We start from the raw sequence: 18,706 nt of genomic DNA on the forward strand, positions 1-18,706 counted from the left end.
ACAGATGAAATTTCCCCCCATGGAGGCAAGTTTTGCAGCAATACAGACTACGTGTGCTACATTGTCTATTCATCAGTTTTACAACTCAACAGATCCCACTCCCATCACTCAACTTCCGGGTGACTTGAAGCGGGAGAGCGAGAGGAATAGCAGGGTTCAGATGGTGGTCATAAACCTGAGCTTCACTATCGCAGTTTATAACACTGATTCATTAGATGGAATTACTTTGGCGTAACTCAATGCCCAGTTCATTATTATTCTACATTACTGAACAGTTGAAGTTAATATGACTGTGGTACAGCACTTAGTCTTCCACTATAACCACATATATCACTGAAAAGAACTTTGCTTCTAAAATATTGATAGCATAGCATTCACTTTTCTTCCTCATCTAGCTAACCAATTTTTTCTAGTTTCTTTTTAAGACTTAGGCCGGGAATTTCCTGGGAGTTGCTCCCACTCCATCGCCATGACAAATTGTTTCCGCTGCATTTCCGGCCAAGTTTCTGCGATGGAGCAGGAGCAGCTGGGAGGAAATTCCCGGCCTTTGCGAGTTTTGCACTGATCAAAGTCAGCAATGTCAGTTTGTGAGGAGCCATTTTTAATTCCTTGCACCAAAACTGTCTGTATCAAGCACCCCTGGATCAGGTACAGTTAGCTGCAGATAAAAAGATCCTCTACTCTGACCATACAACAGACCCTAATCCCAAAACAGCACCACTTACTGCACAGTAGGTCATTTCTATTTTCCCCTCAAAACAGTGACTTCTGTGAACAACTTGTTAGGAATGCCAGCAGGAAAGGTTTTATTAAAGAATCCATTTTGTATTCAGGACTCCACTTTGCAGTTAAAAGAGAATTTTTTCAGAATCTGTTGGAACAGGCGATATCTGTAGAATATCACAAGGCAGCTGAAATCACCAAGGCCCCTTTACAAGGCTGTATCGGCTGCCCTCATATAACATCGCTTTGTTCTAACCTTCCAATAGATACATCTATCAGTTTGTCGATATTAACCGCCCCACGATGGACAGGAAAGGGTTGAGGGGGTGGGGGTTAAAAATGTTAAATCGCGAAACGCGACCCCCAACCCACCGCGTATGCGCCTGCCGCCATTTTTACGGTGGTGGGTTGCAAGGCATGCGAGTGTCCCGTCCTGGAGACACTTAATGATAATATTTAAATCAAGCTCCCACAGTGCAATTGGGAGCCTGATTTGAATTTAACAGTTGCCGGCCGGTTTTCCCAGGGCTCGGGAAACCCGGCAGCGAAATGGAGACGGGAGCAGCCGGATCAAGCAGGTAAATGCTTTTTAGAGCAGACCTTGCGAGCCAGGAGGAGCAGGTTAAATTCGACAGGACCTCCGTGTCCCTGGGATTTCCGGATTCTCCTGCCATGCTCCCTCCCCACCTCCTTGTAAATATCGGGGCCTGTGTGTTTACCTTTTCTGTGCTTGTAAGGACAGCTTTTATTATGAGACCCACTCTCTGGAATGCTGAGCTGATTTAATTTAGTGTAAACGAAGAGTGGAGGTCGTGGAGGAGATATAATGTAATGGCCTTTTAGCTGAGGATAAAAGTGAGACCATTGTCACGGAGGGGAGGGAAGACCCGGGGGACAATCACCTTGTGCCTGAGCTCAGCAGCTGTAGCATGAGGTTTCCCACTGCCTTCGCATCATCGCATGTGTTGTCTGTGAGTATCATTCCCTTTAATATCTATAAGCGAAGATTCTGCATCCAAAACTTTTGTTCCTGGCACAGAGACAACAGAAAGAAAGAAAGACTTGCATTTATATAGCACCTTTCACGGCCTCAGGACGTCCCAAAGCATTTCACCAAGAATGAAGTACTTTGAAGTCTAGTCACTGTTGAAATGTAGGAAACTTGGCAGCCAATTTGCGCACAGCAAGCTCCCACAAATAGCAATGAATTAAATGACCAGATAATCTGTTTTAGGTGTTAGTTGAGGGATAAATGTTGGCCAGGACATCAGGGAGAATGCCCCTGTTCTTCGAAATAATGCTGTGGGATTTTTTTTTCTGTCCAACTCAGAGGGTGGACAGGGCCTCGGTTTAACGTCTTAACGTTTAAAAGGTCCAAGCTTACCTCTCTCGCAGTATTAATTGACAAACTTCCATTGAATCAGGTATAGTTTTGTACTATGCATTCATACCTATGAGGGCCTGAGTAGAAATTGTCCAAGTTCATTTCAATTACATTCAACAAAGAGATAAGAATATTATTCCATCAATCCAAGCTAGACATCTACCCAAGCTCTGTTGTAACACAAGTCAATTAGGCCAAAGATTTTTGGATTTCTTCACTTGTCTTCCTTTGCACCTAGGATGGTGGGCCCCAAAATCAAACAACGATTGCTATTTGAATTTATTATTGTGGGGCTCAAACATGGCCCAGAATGGTAACTATGCTGGGCCTTACAGCGGTGTCTCCCACAGGATTCTTGGTGGAATCCGGGAATACCCCTAGATATGCTCCCAAATGGTTGGGCGGGTGGAAGAAACGCCAACCTTGCTCTCCATCGGAAATTTGTGTTCTTTCTTTCATGGGATAAAATTCCAGCTGAGACTGTTTCCGTCCCAACTTCCAATGCCTCCTTCACTATTATGCCTGATTTTCCCTCCTCCCCATTCCCTTCCCTCCCGGGAAGGAGAGGAAGTCCTCAACTATGCTTTCCAGTTTAAGTCAGTTATATTTCTGTTAAGAGAACAGTGACGCTGTTTCTAAATGGACAGTGGCGTTGAAATGTGAAGTTTTTCAGATGGACACAGTCCGTTAAAAAAAAGTCAGCAACAGCTTCGTTTAAGACTCAATTCTAACACTGCCATAGTGGTTGCAGCAGACAGTTCAGGATAGAATGGATGCTACATCCCCTATAGTGCAAGTTTACACCATACAATTTTTCATTTCTATTTTACTTTCAATCTCATTGCATCAGGTATCATGGCAAACCTGGTGAAGTGATTGGTAAGGTATGTGCACATGCGCTGCAGTACATTTCTTCACAATGTTATTGACCAACATGGTAATGTTTACAAGCCTACTTTACCCATTTGCAGCAACAACACTGTTGCAGTCCAGAAACAAGCTGTGAGTGGTGTGACACAGTGATATACCCCACCCTCACACATGTCCTTTCAATCAAGGGCACTGGGCCTGCTTCATATTACTGAGAGATTTTTTTTCCCCAAAAATAAGGTCATGGACCGGTCAACACTTCATATTATATATTGTATCTTCCTCGAAACAGGAAGTATATTATGGCTGGTTTCCTCTTCACACAATCAAGAAGCCTACTTTGAGAGAAAGACCACGGAAGTGGGATGAATTTTACTATATTACTGCTACTCTCAAAGGGAGGGTTCTTCCTGTTCTGTTAAAACTGTTATTCATTAGCTCAAACATCTTTTCTGCTATTGATGTGGAACTAAACAATACTGTGGCAAAAATGAAAAAAATATATAATACCTTTGGGATGAAAATTTACTGCACTAGATTTAACAGTAGCCTCTCTATGCATTCTTCAATGCAACGTGTGAGTAAAGAACTCTGCCTAATAAGGGCAAAATTTAATTCATCCAATATTTCAAAACCTGCAATCTTTCTTTGCGGCACCTCCAGTAATCGTGGTTTTCTCATGTTAATTGTGCAAGAATTGGAGCAAGTACATCTTTAGAAGTTTGAGCAGGTTTGTAAAATGAGGATGGTACAATGGCACACTGATGTCATCACTTGACCCGTTACAATGACAACTTGCATTTATATAGCGCCTTTAACATAGTAATACGTCCCAAGGTGCTTCACAGGGGCATTATCAAGCAAAATTTCACACCGAGCCACATAAGGAAGTATTAAGACAGGCTTAGTCGAAGAGGTAGGTTTTAAGAAGCGTCTTAAAGGAGGAGAGAGAGGCGGAGAGGTTTAGGGAGGAAATTCTAAAGCTTAGGGCTAAGGTAGCTGAAGGCACGGCTGCCTGGTTGAGCGATTAAAATCGGGGAAGCGCGAGAGGCCAGAATTGGAGGAGTGCAGAGATCTCGGAAGGTTGTAAGGCTGGAGGAAGTTACAGAGATGATAGGGAGGGGGGAGGTTATGGGGGGATTTGCTGTTAAAGATATATTATTTTTAAAAATCCAAATGATTTTTAAAAAATGATCTTTTTTTTTCCTGCAACTTATATAGGGGTACATTTTCTTATCCTTGCAAAATTTAGCCCTGAATGGTTAAGAGCTGGTGCAAATTTTGCCAGAAGTGTTGTCTGCTAATAGCATGTGGATACAGTAACATAGTGGTTATGTTACTGGACTAGTAATTCAGAGGCCTGGACTAATAATCCAGAGAACAAGGGGCTCCATTTTAGCACCCGCCATCGGGTGCCTTCCTGGCGGGGGGGCTCCGCACATCGGGGAATCCCGGAGCGGGTCGAGAGCCCGGCTCCAACCCGCCCACTTCCAGGTTCCCCACAGACACGCCGACGTGCGCGCACAGCCCCCGCAGGTGGGACTCCCACAGGCAATTAAAGCCGGCGGGGTGCCACTTGACAGTATTTATCTAGGTATTTCAGGTCATTAACAGACCTGATTAAGGGATTATGTGAGGAGGGGTGGGATTTTAGAAACGACTGGGACTGTTTCCCATACTGGGGGAAACACTCCCAGTTGAAATGGACGTGTTGCAGCCATCAGCCTGTGGCAGCTGCAAAGGTCCATTTGACAGGAGTGGGGGTGGGGGGGGAGACCCTCACTTATTGCAGGAGGCCACTTTGTCACTTGGGACAAAGTTTGGCCTCCACCACCCTCCTCCTGACAATCAAATTCACCAACTTGCACGCTTACCCCGGGGTCCAGAGACATTTACCTATCTTGCGGACCCCCTCAGACGTACATCTTCCGGATGGGGGCTGCTGTAGCTGCAGTCATGATCTCCTCGGAGGGCGAACAGCATCACCAGCCTCGCTGGCCAAGCCGTCCACCTCTGACACGTGGAGCTCCACAACACAGTGCTGTGACACATCCACCTGCACAGCAGGAGGGAGGGCAACCGCAGAGAGAGGTGCGTTGCAGGGGGCACTACCCTCGCCACAGGGTCTACAGACCGAGGCTCAGCTTCCTGGACCTCTCTGAGCAGCATTGCACACGGAGGCTCAGAGTCACTCGACATGTAGTCGTGGACATCTGCAGCCTCCTTCATGCTGAGCTACTCCCGGCTGGCCCGAGCACCATCTTCTTACCTGTCGCTGTCAAAGTCACCACTGCCCTCAACAGCTTCTCCTCCGCATCCTTCCAGGGTGCCATCGGGGACATCGCCGACATCTCTCAGTCGTCTGCACAAAAGAGCCCTGCAAATACACCTACACCCACTCTGCAGTGACACAATAGGTGGCATCAGTTGTGGGTCTTCATTGTGATCCTCAGGAACGGGCATTGTTGCACAAACCAGACAAGATTCGCAAAGACGTGGCAGTAGTGGTGCCAATATAATATGTAATGTGAGTTGGTCAGAAATTAAATATAAGTAAAAACCATGACAAACCCTCAAACACCCTTGTGCATCCCCTTCATGCTCACAACACGTTTGCCTTACGCTGCCTACTGCACATATGTGATGCATGCCCTGTGGCTGCAGCACAGGTAGTGGCAGGTTGAGTGAGGCTGACCGTGAAAGAGATGCATCAGAGGGTGAGTACGAATTAGAGCCATGAGTTTGTATGAGGATTGGGATGAGTGGTAGTGGCGGGATGAGTACTGGCGAGGTGAGTAAGTGCAGGTAAGATGAGGATGAGGTTTGAGTGGATATGAGGGGTGATGTGACAGAGTAATGTTGGCAGTGCAGAAGGAGATGTGGGGCGGGGGCGGTGATGTGGCAGATGGAGTGTAGGGGAATGAGTAAGTGTACTCACTTTGGCTGACTTACTTAGGTCATTGCAGCGCCTCCTGCACTGTATGCAGGTGGGCGATATGTTGGTCGTACAGGTGACCTCCTCTGCCACCTCGAGCCAGGCCTTCCTGGTGGCAGAGGCAGGCCGCTTCCTCCCGCCCGCCGGGGGGACGATCTCCGTCCTCCCCCTCCTCCTCACCCCATCTAATGATACTTGGAGTGAGGCATCATTAAACTGGGAGCAGCCTTCCCCCTGGGCTGCTCCATGCTGTAATTTTTCCTATTTGTTGCAGCATCTGTCAGTGGAGGACTGCCCCTTTAAATAGAGCTCCTCCAGCTGACAGACCTTACTGCGCATGCGCAGTCCGCCCGACGCGCAGATCAGCAGCAGGGAACCCGGAAGACCAGGTAAGTCGATCCAACTAGGCTGCGATCGCGCGCGGGGCAGACTGATTTCACCGGGCGCGTTACCCACGCGCCCAATCGCCCCCCCGCCGTGAACCCGCAGCCCTGGCAATATCGAGCCCAAAGTGTTGATTACCTCAGTCACCTGTGTAGGAATAATGGGGAAAGAAGAGTGATCAGAGGCCATTGAGACAATGGGCAGGATTTTAAAAGGGAAAAATGGGCGGGTTGGCGGCGTCAATCAAAATCGCTGTTTTTGGGAGCGGGCAGATATCCCGGCTGGAACCCACATATTTTTGAATGAGACTCAGGCAAATCTGTGAGCGCGCGTGCAGCAGTCACCGGGAAGTCCCACCCTCACTTAAATCTGGCTGGCTGAAAAAGGAGCAAATGTACCTCATTGAGGTACTTAAGGTAGTTTATTTTTTGTGTATTGGATAATTAAAAAGATTTTAATGTTATCTGGGTGGCTTTCCCATGGCTTCCGATTCGCTGAAACCAGGCAGGAAGGGCCGGATCAGGCAAAAATAAACTAAATAAATTAAATAAAATTACATTTCCCATTGTAAAAATAGTAAATAAACATACCTTAAAAACGATGTTGCCTGGACCACCCCCCCACCCCGATCTCCGCTGTCCGATGTCTCCACTCTGATCCCAATGTCTGATGTCTCCACTCTAACCTTTGTTTCCTCCTCCACCCCCATCTCTATCCTAACTGCCGATGAGGTCTCTCTCTCTCTCTCTCTCTTTCTTCCCCCCCATCTCAGATCTGCAGCTCCTGTCGGCAGCCAGCTTGTCAATCAGACTGGCTGCCAGGCACGAAATCCGGAAGAGGCTTTGATTACCTCATTAGGGTCGCGACCCGCCTACTTCCCTTCCGGGTTTCGCACCCGTAAATCACCCCCCACCCGGACTCTTCCCGCCGGCATATTAAAATCCCACCCGATGTATCTGCAAGCTGCAAAGATTGCGGAACCCATTTTATATAGACTATCCTGGTGGAGTTTGACTGATACTCTGATGTACAAGTAGAAATGCGACCTATTATTTTCTGAATTTTTGCTGCCTTAAAATTGCAGTCGGCAAGATCGGGATGGTAAAGGAGTGGGTAATTCCCCCGTTCCATTTTAACAAAAACCAGGTGGGGGGAGTTAACATCGACCCTTGTTGGAAATAATAGAAGGTTGCTTTCATCCGGTGGCATGAATGGGAGCTTGGTGATTTGTTCCACACGGAGAAGGGTAGATGATGGCATCTTTGTGGAGGGATGGAGGAAGACGTATAACTGCGAAGGCAGTAGACAAATATGGAAGTCGAGGAGAAGTCTTCCTTTTTGAGAGAGGCACGATTGCCTTTTGCAGTTAGCGACAGATCGTCCGCCACATCCGCTTCAGGCTGCTGCTGCTCCTCCTACTGACGCCCTGTTTCCTGTGGCAGCCTTCTTCCTCCTGGGCCTCTATAATGACGGCTCTTTGGAAGGCAACATTGTGCAGCATGAAGAACATAGCCATGATCCTCGAGACCGTAGCCGGACAATACTGAGGGATGGCCTCCGATTGAAAAAGTTTATAGGGTTACGGGGAAAGAGCAGGGAAGTGGGACTTATTGGATAGCCCTTTCAAAGAGCCAGCACAGGCATGATGGGCTGAATGGCCTTCTTCTGTGTTGTACCATACAATGATACCACTATGATACTATGATCCACGCACCTGAAGCGCACCATCAACACGGTGTGCTGAGCATCCATGAGGTTCATGAATCAATCTCATCATAGGGACACTCAGCTAGTGTCCTGGGATACTACACAGGGGATAAGAGCCATGGCTACAGAGGATAGCCTTAAGCTGCCAGGAGCCACAACAAGTCTTGCCTTTCCGGCTCAAAGAGTGATGGCACAGTGAACCGCCTTAAAATCAAGTCATTATGGCACAGGTAGAGTGTCACTCAGTATGCGGCTGTGCAGGGAAGAAGGGTGGTGTGAACCAATGGGGAATGGGAGAGATTCAGGACACTGGCCCTAGATTGGGGAACATGCAGAGGCAGGTGGAAAACATTGAACTCACAGTTTAGCCGCACCCCTCAGAGTCATTGGGGGTACCAGAGAATGCATTATTGGCTAATCAAGAGCGCCCAATGTGACACAATAACTGTTGAACAATGGGCCTTGTCCACAGCGAGATAGCCTTGTGTTCTGTGTCTGCTCAAGAGAAAGACACAAGGGGTGCGGCTGCTTCAGTTAAGCAACAGTCACACGAGCGTGGGACAACCATTGATGAAACCCATGCAACAATTTCAGCCACTGTAATATCACAAAATAACGCGTACCTAGGACAAACATAGGCAATGTGATGTCAGCCACATGTGGCCCATAGTGCGCAAGATCACAACAAACACAATGCGCAGGAGAGGTGCAAGTCATAGGGAAAGCACGTCTGTCAGGCAGGAATTCTATATAGCCCATGGAGCACTGGACCTGGAGAGACTAGCTGGCATTGCTTGGGGCAGTTCACCCGAGCGAGACACCACAAACAATTCCCACCAGACGTAGGCACTCAAAAACGCTAGGATTAATGCACACTTCCTGTTGGGGAAAAAATAGCTGCAACTGCAAAAGATTTGGCTTATTCGATTTGCCGAGCTCCCTGAGGTGAGGACTGGATTTTCACCTGCTGTAGCAGACAATACCTTGAAAACTAACAAGCAGATTGTCCCTTTGGATCTCATTAGTTCACAAGGTTAACGCCACAGCTCCTCAAGGGACATTACAGTCAATTAGCGATTAAAACATCAGGTATGACATTTTGTTTGGAGAAATGTTAAAAATAAAGTCAATACTGTTAGGAATATACTGAAGAGTTAAAAGTGACATTTTCCAGGGACACGACATTTGCCTTCATATTGTTAATTATGTAGCATGCTCTAAAAGACTGATTGTCAATATACCGTATGGTACTGCTGGTTCCCCTGTCAAATTCTCTGTCAGTTTGCACAGGAGAGCCACATGATTAATGCAGGCTCATTACATTTGTTAATGCAAAGCTAATTTTAATATTGAATTGAAATGTTGCCGAAAAATGAACTTAGGTCAAGCAAGCCAGCATTACCAGAATGTCTCCTGATGGATTACCCTCACATCTTGCCCTCACATCTGTAAGTCACTAAAATACTGATCAGGAGGGGAAGACATTTCCAGTTGACTACACGGAGGATATCACAGTGAGTTATTAAATACTGATCTTGAGGAGGGTTAAATTATCATTCACATTTATTTTGTTATCCTAAAAGTACGCACCTACTGTTGGTTTCTCAAATGCCTTTTATAGAACCGTTCAACACTGTAGCTTGCTGTCAGCTATCAATGTCTTGTTCATGTGCAGACGTCACATTTTCAGAGGTGTGACGCATTGTTGATCCGTTGGCAATGGGGAAATCATCTGTGAAATATGGGGTTGGTCGGCTCAGCACTCCGTTTACGCTGACGCTCCCGCCACCGCCATTTTTAAAGGGGCCTACCCATAGGTGGCCGGAGTGCATGCCTGAAACAGGTGGGAGGCCTCTTTCACATCCTAGTGACATAGTTAGGACCCCAATTGCAATTTTAAGGGACACATGGGCGGAGCGTGCATTGTGCACACATTTGCCATGTGTACTGGCATTCCGATTGGACCAGAACAATTTAAAAAAATTGTTGCTCCTCCTGGCTCCACAAAAAATACTGCGGTCGGCTGCTGACTCCGCCTCGGCATCGCCTTCCCTCCTCTCCCTGCGAGGACCAACCTGCAGGCCTCTGCCAGCTGAAGACTGGCAAGCTGTATCGGGACGTCTGTTTGGCATCAGCAGCAGGCCTGTCAAACTCAAAATGCTCCACCACTTGGCTGTCGAAAAATCCGAATGACTTTATCGGAGGCCTGGCATATTTTAACTGCTGGGCCTCATTTGAATGCCACCGGTCAGCTGCTCACCCATTGAAGAAGTAAACCCCAGGGTCGGGTCTCTCACTGACATTTTTCCATCCTTGTGGGAAGCTCCTGTCCTCCACCCATTACCATGACTGAGTTAGGATCTTGCCACATTGGGAATCGCAGTCCCAACATACATCCTACAACTCTGCACTGCAACACGTGACCTTAGCTCCTCCATAACTTCTTGTCTAAATGCGCCACATTGTTGCAGAACCAAGCCATACAAAACCAAAAATGTCCAGCCTTGATTCCTGATCGATGCTGAGTTTCCTGATCTCATCCAGCAAGGCATTAGTATTATAATTGACCACAGTGTTCCCAAGCTAGGGATGTGGGAGGGAGGGGGGAGGAAAATCAGCCAAGGTTCCCGATCCTGATCCATTGACACCTATTGGAAGGCGTGCATGTGGAAACATCAGGTGCAGATAGGATTGGGTCCAGCTGTGATGATGCCCATGGACGTACAGCTTGCACATGTACAATGGACACTTGCTTGTGGTACCCAAGAAGGGGGAGGAATGAATCAGTGCCAACAAGAGAGGAGAGAAAAATGGATTTAAAAAATACCTAATTTTGCTCATTTCACAAAACGTATCCTGTGAAGTGGAATATTCTGACTCTGTGAAGTGCATTGAAGAATCGACACAACGCATCTCACCAGTAGATGCTGCATGAACTCCACTTTCTTTTTTCTCCTAAAATACATATATGAAAAACTCTTCTGTTCACATGACATTTTCTGGAAAACAGCAGGGTGGGAAGAGCTAAAAGTTTCCATTGTACCAGTCCCCGGTATTAGTTGCAAGTCTTTTGATGCGAGTTAATACTAATGGTGCACATTACAAGGCCGCTTGGAGCTTAGTGAGCGAAGCAGCAGCAGCATCTGATATACTACAAAGGATGAAAAGGCTACTGGCTTAATGTATTTTTCTTTGAAGAAACATGCAACTACTGAATTAATGCATTAAATAAGACCATCTTTTTTTTATCAAGAAGGGTCTGCATCATTTTGGAACAGCACAATGCACATTTCAGATCCTTTCACTGCAATTATGCTAAAATGCTTCATGCAGAGAAGGGATTAGACCTGATGGACAATCAGAGACAAAGGCCAATCCCACCTTTTATCATAAAAAGGTGTGGAAAGATCCTGGCGCTCGAGTTAAAATTATTAGGCCTACCTGCAGGAGGCCCGTACAAGTAGCCTAAAAGTCAAGGCAGAAGTGCTAAAATGCGGGAACTGCTTAGTCACCATTAGGTACTCGTCTTTGACATCTTGTAATACCTTTTGATTCTGAAGCAAAGGCCATAATGCAAATGTTCTTTCTGACAGGTAATACTTAGTGTTTATCAGCTCAATGTGGGAGCCATGACACCTGGCAGTGTAAAAGTCCCAGTGGGAGGCTTCCACTCGGCCGACCAGCAGGACATGGGCTCCTCCAGAATGTGAAAAGGCAAGAGTGGAGATTAAAGGGACAAAAACTTGTCTCTAGAACAAAAGAAAGGTACTCATAAATGTTATGTGCCATTACATGAAAAGCTGTAGAACTAATGGAAGTGGGGCATACTTCACTGTCTATATATCAGATCACAACAGACTGTTAATCAGTTGAACATTCAAGAAAAGACAGCAAGATTGCAATCGTTCTGGTTTTGTTATTGATTAACTTGTTAACTTGAGATTGTGTTAATGTTATAAGCACTATTTTGAATGTGAAGCAACACATTCAGCTTATTTAGATTTAAACACGCATGAGTAGGATCTTCCAAATATTCTCGAGGCTTGTCCAACAGGCAATTTATATCATGCCACAAAATGGTGTCACATTTGGCTAAAAACACATATCATAAGTAGTTTGCTCTGCTGTATTTTTCAAGTTAATGACTATTGCTGAAGTGAAGCTGGAATTAGTCAAGTAATTTGTGATTAAGAAACCTTACAGCAACAAAATTGATTGTAAAATCAGATGCCTGATTGTTTGCAAGTTACTCCCAAATTTTTTATTAAACTTGTGTGCATTTAGAAAGCTTTTCCTTCAGAAGAAAGGTCGTTTTTCAATTCCTGTGGTACTCACTTGTCCATCTACACAAAGGTAACCCTTAAACAGTTATATTTACAAATTCACTCGATTTATTTAGTCAAAAAATCAGTAGCTGTATCCAAAAAAGGTCAAAGAAAGAAGGATTAGTTTGATCAGAAATTACAAGCGCGAAATACTAACTGCATGCGAACCTAAATCAATCCTCTACAAATATAACAAGACAGAAAGGTGTAAAAGTAAATTATAATGTGGTAGAACCTCCCTAAGAGGCTGTCTTTCAGCGCTGTGCAAAAATTATGGGATAGATTTTCAACCTATCACCCAGGTGTAAAACTGGCATTGAGGATCAGCTGCCCATTATAGAAACTGAGCGATTTTCATTTTCATTAATTTCCAACAAAAATCGGGCAGTTTCTATATAACAGGCGGCCAATCTACAGCCCAGTTTTATGCCAGGTGGTAGCTGAAAATTTACCCGTATGTCTGCGCTGAACTATTGATATGACTTTGTAGTTTGGGAGCGAGCCATAAACAAAAGGGGCTATGTCGTAGTTAGTGTTCTATCAGAACATTGCACAGGAAATAATGGGGTAGATTTTCAATTTAACAGCCCAGACATAAAACTAGCATTGCGAATTGGCTGCCCGTTATAGAAACTACAATCGCCGGCAGATGTGCAAGGCCAGCTGTACACCCAAGCAGTAAGTTGGAAATCTACCCCAACGTGTTATGGGGTAGAGGAATCCTCTCTGAGTGATGAGAGGGTCAAAAAAAAATTGTGTATTGTATTGGAGCTATAATTGTGACTCAGTTCGGATTGGTTTACTAAACATCATGGAAAATGATTCGCTGAGAGGATACTACAGCATTCCCATGTGATCATTAACTGTTCGTCCTGCTGAGACATTTCCTTCATTGAGGGCCCTAGTGGTCAATACCTGGAAGCTCAACGCCTTGCATAACAGAATGATGATGAAGTTGGATTTATCTTCTGTGAAAAACATAGAATATGAAACTATATGGGCATGATTCTGACTCCGAGCCGGGGTGTGGACGGATAACCCGGAAGTAGGGGTTTCCCGGACATCCTTACGGTTTTGACGAGCCAGGGAGAGGGCATGTTCAGCTAAGTCTTCAGGTAAGTCATTGTTTGTATGGATGGGGGGAGGGGTAATGAGTGCCATGGGAGGCATAGGTGGGCATGGGGGCACAGGGGATTGGGGCACAGGGGCATGGGGGCACAGGGGGTGTGGGTTGGCACGTGGCATGGGTTGGCACATGGGCATGGGTTGGCAGGGGGAATGGATTGGCATGGGGGCATCAATTGGCATGGGGTCACGGGGGAGTCAGTCATGGGGGGAGGGATCGGGGGTCAGTCACGGGGACCATAAGACCATAAAACCATATGAGATGGGAGCAGGAGTCGGCCATTTGGCCCTTTGAGTCTGCTCCACCATTTAATGAGATCATGGCTGATCTGATTTTTACCTCAACTCTACTTTCCCGCCTTTTTCCCATATCTTTTGACTCCCTTGCTGATCAAAAATTTGTCTAACTCAGCCTTGAATGTTTTCAATGACTCCGCCTCCACAGCTTTTTGGGGTAAAGAATTCCAAAGATTCACGACCCTCTGGGAGAAGAAATCCCTCTTCATTTCCGTCTTAAATGGGCAACCCCTTATTCTGAGACTGTGTCCCCTAGGGAGGTGTTGGGATTGGGGGTGGGGGTCCACGATCGCTGGGGGGGAGGGATCAGGGATCGGAGTCGGGGTTCCATGATCATTGAGGAGGGATCGGGGATCGGGGGCGGGGGTCCACGATCGTTGGGGAGGGGGGATCAGGGATCGGAGTCGGTGGTCCGTTAATGTTGGGGGGATCGGGGATTGGGGTCAGTGCCCACGATCGTTGTGGGGGGGGATCGAGGATCGGGGCCGGGAGTCCGCGATCATTGTGGGGGGATCGGGGATCAGGGTCAGGGGTCCACGATCGTTGTGTGGGGGGGATCAGTGGTCGGGGGCAGGGGTCCGCGATCGTTGGAGGGGAGGAGATCAGGGGCGGGTGTCCATAATCATTGGGGGTCGCTGCTGGTAGGCTTGTTGGGCCTGGGGGAAGCACTCCTGCTACTCCGGGCCCACAAGCTGTGCCAGAAAGGCTACCTGTTAGTCTCGGGAACTTCTCGCCTCCTTTCACATGATGTGAAAGAGAAGGCCCGGGAATCCCAGCCCCCCTGGGTTGAAATCGGAAACTGTGGGAAAATGGAAGCCCACAGCCTCCTTGAAAGGTTTTAAGGCCCGACCCACCTCCTGGGAGCGAGTTGGTTGCCCACCCCTCGTCCCGCCTCCATGAAAACCGGAAGTGGGAGGGTTGGAGGTGGGTTGAGGGCGGGTCTGAAATGGTTGTGATTTTGAATGCCCCCCCCATCCCCAACCCACCTATTTTTTACTTTTAAAATGTGCCCCATATCTCAGTAAGGAACAATGTTCTCAGTAAATAAGTACAGACAATGAAGATCATATAAAGTATATATAATATTAATATTAATGTAAACAAGGATGGGTGGCTCTCTTGGTCCATGGCAGAGTGGCAACAGCAGCCATTTATACTTACGCCACTTCCTAGAGCAGGAAACAAAGAGCCTTTGCAACACACAATTAAGAATATCGCAACTTTACCTCACATGTGGCGAAATGGTTCAGTGTGTTCACAATATGTATCAACGCAACTATAGAAAATACTGCATTTCAAAAATTCCACATAATATTTAAGGGCGTCATTTTGACTTTAGGCAACAGTGTTAAAAGGGCAATATCAGATTAGACGCCCATTGTACATCTCTCCCAATTTGAAGTCAATGGAAATGAAAATTGGGAGAGATGTATCATGGGTGGATGATCCCATATTGCCTGTTTTACACTATTGCCCAAAGTCAAAATGACTCCCATGGTGTCAAAATACAGTGCAGAACACAAAATTGCCTACAAACATTGGAACAGTTTAACCTATGATTTGCCTTCAATGCTGTCTATCATCAGTTAACTTTACTACTTACAAGTCTCACCTTTCCAATTTCAAATTTATTCCAGATTCACAATAATACAAATACCCAATCAATACTTCATTGCTGCATTATGATACCTAATAAAAATATTTTAAAAAATAAATGTCCATTTTTTGATTGTGGATTGGCATAAATATAAAATGGGTATAAAATATATTATTTAAAAATTACGCCATTGGTAATTTGGTGAAAGAAATATTTGCCCCTGCAGTTTGAGTAATTATAGCAATTTCCATCAAGGGAATTCACAGCTAGATACTTGTTTCAGGCAATACTGAATAGCATTATGGTTATTAATTGAAGTCATTTTGGAAGACTAAAGGTATTTAGGCAGTAGTGTTCCGGGAGATATTAATAAAAGATGGTTCCTAGGTAACCATATTGATTTTGGAGTTCAGAGGTACAAAGGGTCAATCAGAGTGATAGAAACAATGGAGCTTTTCACAGTAAGGTTTAAGACTTGCTCCATGCTGACATCTTTAAGTCATGTGCAAAGTTCATTAATTGTGTGGTAGCATGGGGTAAGGAGGGAGGGTAGAAGTTCTGATTGGGTCAGAGGGCAGGAATCATGGTAACGTGTCAGAACCCCAGCAGATTGCACTGCAGGGAGGCCAATGTTAGTGAAGCCAGCTGTTCTAAACTAGCACACCAGGAATAACCTGGGATTAGGTCAAGATCAGCTAATTGTATGGAGTTTGTTAAAAGTAAGTATTGACTGAAAGTCTGTTTCCATAACAGTTATCGGTGCTTCTTTTATGACAGGTGATATAATTGGTGTGCCTGTGTGAGTGTGCTGTTTGCGGATGTTTGTATTTAAACGGTTAGCAGTTGATTTTAGATCAATTGGGAAATCGTACCATTTCTGCTGAAATTGATATGTGCAATAAGACAGAGTTATATTGTTCAGTAAAAGTATTTTTTGTGCAAGCTGCAAGCCTCTGCTTAATCCACATTGGGACAGTGTGGCGCACTGCGTGTTAAAACCTGCATTAACCTTTAACAACCGTCTTTGCTGTAACAACTCATAACAGATGCAGAATGTCATTGACAGGTTCTGGGAGTCGATTGCTTGCCCAGCCTGCAGGAGGGGGACATAAAAGATGGGGAAAAAGTAACATAAGAAAAATCCCCAGAAAACATCAGGTAGTATAACAACTCTCAGGCAACTTACAGACTGCAGGTGGCCGTGAGCAGACCCTCTTTTGGGTGGAGGTTCGAAATTTGAGTGGCGTCAAGGAATTTGACAAAGTTCTGGTGAAGGAGCTATACCTGAAACACTCAGGTGTAAATTTGTACGCGTTGACAAGTCTAGCAGTGCGACGGTCCGCGCCCAATCTGCGCGGGCGCTCAGGCCACTGCTAAATTGGTCGGGCCCATTTTTTAGGTGCTCCAAGCGGCCACCTATAATAGGCATTAGGCTCCTTGCATATGTTGATTAGGGCCTTAACAAAAGTTAAGATTACATTTTTCAACACATTTAAAAAAGCATTCCTGTGGAGCCAGGAGGAGCAGGAGTGCTCCCCCGATTCCACAGTCCTCGCGCTCACACTCCCCCCCCCCCCCCGGGGTATCACTCTATCCCCGCTCCATACCTTTGGGCCGCTGCCAGTGAGGCAAGTGGCCAGACTTTTGAACTCTTCAACATTTGACCTCCTGGATTTAATTGGCCTGGCGTCGGCTGCGTTCAGGGCAGTCCAATTTTGCAAAGGGGGAGCTACAAACAGGTGTTAGGCCTCCTATTTGCATATGCAAAGGGCCTAATAGGTGTGGGCTCTGGACGCCTCCTTTTTACTGCTTTTACCAAAATGGCGGATGGCGCACTTCTCACGTGTAATTAGCATGCGGCATATTCAAGCCTTAGGTGCCTGTTTTGCGCCTGAGAAATGGGCACAGCATCATTGAATTTCTAGGCCATTGTATCAGTGTTAAGAAAGCTGGACGACACCTTGGCCCTGATATTTATGGGGAGGTGGGGAGGGAGCGGGGATTGGAGGGGGGGTCAAGAGGCAGGGAAACCTAGCAATCCGGGTAACCTGAAGATCCTGCCAACTTTAACGGCAAGGCTTCATTTAAATTTTTTGTCTCCGTTTCCTGGCTGGTAGCCAGCCAGATTGAGAGGCTGGCTGTCAGGTGGGAAGGCTTGCAGCACTAGGCCGCAGCCGGGGAGTGAAGAGGAGGGAGGGAGAGATCGGAAAGGCTGGGGGGTGGGGGAGGATCGGAAAGGCCTTGGGGAGATCGGGGGCCTAGGGCAGATCGGAAAGGCTGGGAAGTCTGAAAGGGCTTGGGAAGATCAGAAAGGCCAGGGGTGGGGGGAATTGAAGGCCTTGGGAAGATCAGAAAGGCCAGGGGATTGGAGGTCGGCATGGGATTGAAGGTCAGGTGGAGATCGAAGGTCAGTGGGGTTCGGAGGTCGGAGTGAGATCAGAGATCAGGGGGGGAGATTTGTGATCAGGGGTTGAACGGAGATCGGGGAAGGGGGGGGGAGATCAAAGGCCTTGAGGAGAACAGAGGTCAGGAAGGAAATCGGACCGCGGGAAGGGGGGACAGACGATCACGGTGGGGGGAGGAGGGTGGGGTCGGATGATGGCGGGGAGGGAAGCAGGTTTGCTTGGTGGGCCGGGGGGAAGCACTCCTGCTCCTCCTGGCCCACAAGCAGTGCTGGAAAGGCACTTACCTGCTGGTTCCGACCGTTCTCACCTCCCATCAGCTGCCGGGTTTCCCGAGCCCTGAGAAACCCGGCACGCAACCAGTAAATCTAAAAGCCTGCTAAAATTTGAGGCACGCAGCCTCATTAAAATATTTAAATTACGGACCCACCACTGGACGGCAGGTTAGTCGTCTGCCCCCCCAACCCACCTCTGTTAAAACCGCAAGTTGGCGCATTGAGGGCGGGTTTCCCAATGTTGAAATTTTAACCCCCCTCTCCCGCCCATCTTGGGGGATTAAATTCCACCCCCCCCCTTGAGTAACCAAGTGGTTAAATACCTTTAAACGTGATTACTTCAATATCCAACTGCATTGGATAACGTGCTGTGATAAAGAAAAGTTACGATTGGTTGAATGCCACATTAAAATGTACGCTTTTCACTCAACGCAAAACTATTAATTGTAGTGCCTCCGAGCTGCTGCTGTGAAGTAAAGAGAATCACAGCCAGCAATAGAAATTAATTTTAAAATGTTATTAAAAATAAAGCAAAATACTTCTAATGGCAGTAATGATCTCAAAGCTGTGCATTTTCTAGATTTAAGTTCTCTGTTTCACCTTATGCCAAGATGGTCCCTGGTGGGCTAAAATCCTTAATAAACTTGCTCCTTCTAGTTTACTATTTTCTAATCCTGGCGAT

Source organism: Heptranchias perlo, chromosome 13 (genome assembly GCF_035084215.1).
Source record: "Heptranchias perlo isolate sHepPer1 chromosome 13, sHepPer1.hap1, whole genome shotgun sequence".
NCBI classification, from domain to species: Eukaryota; Metazoa; Chordata; class Chondrichthyes; order Hexanchiformes; family Hexanchidae; genus Heptranchias; species Heptranchias perlo.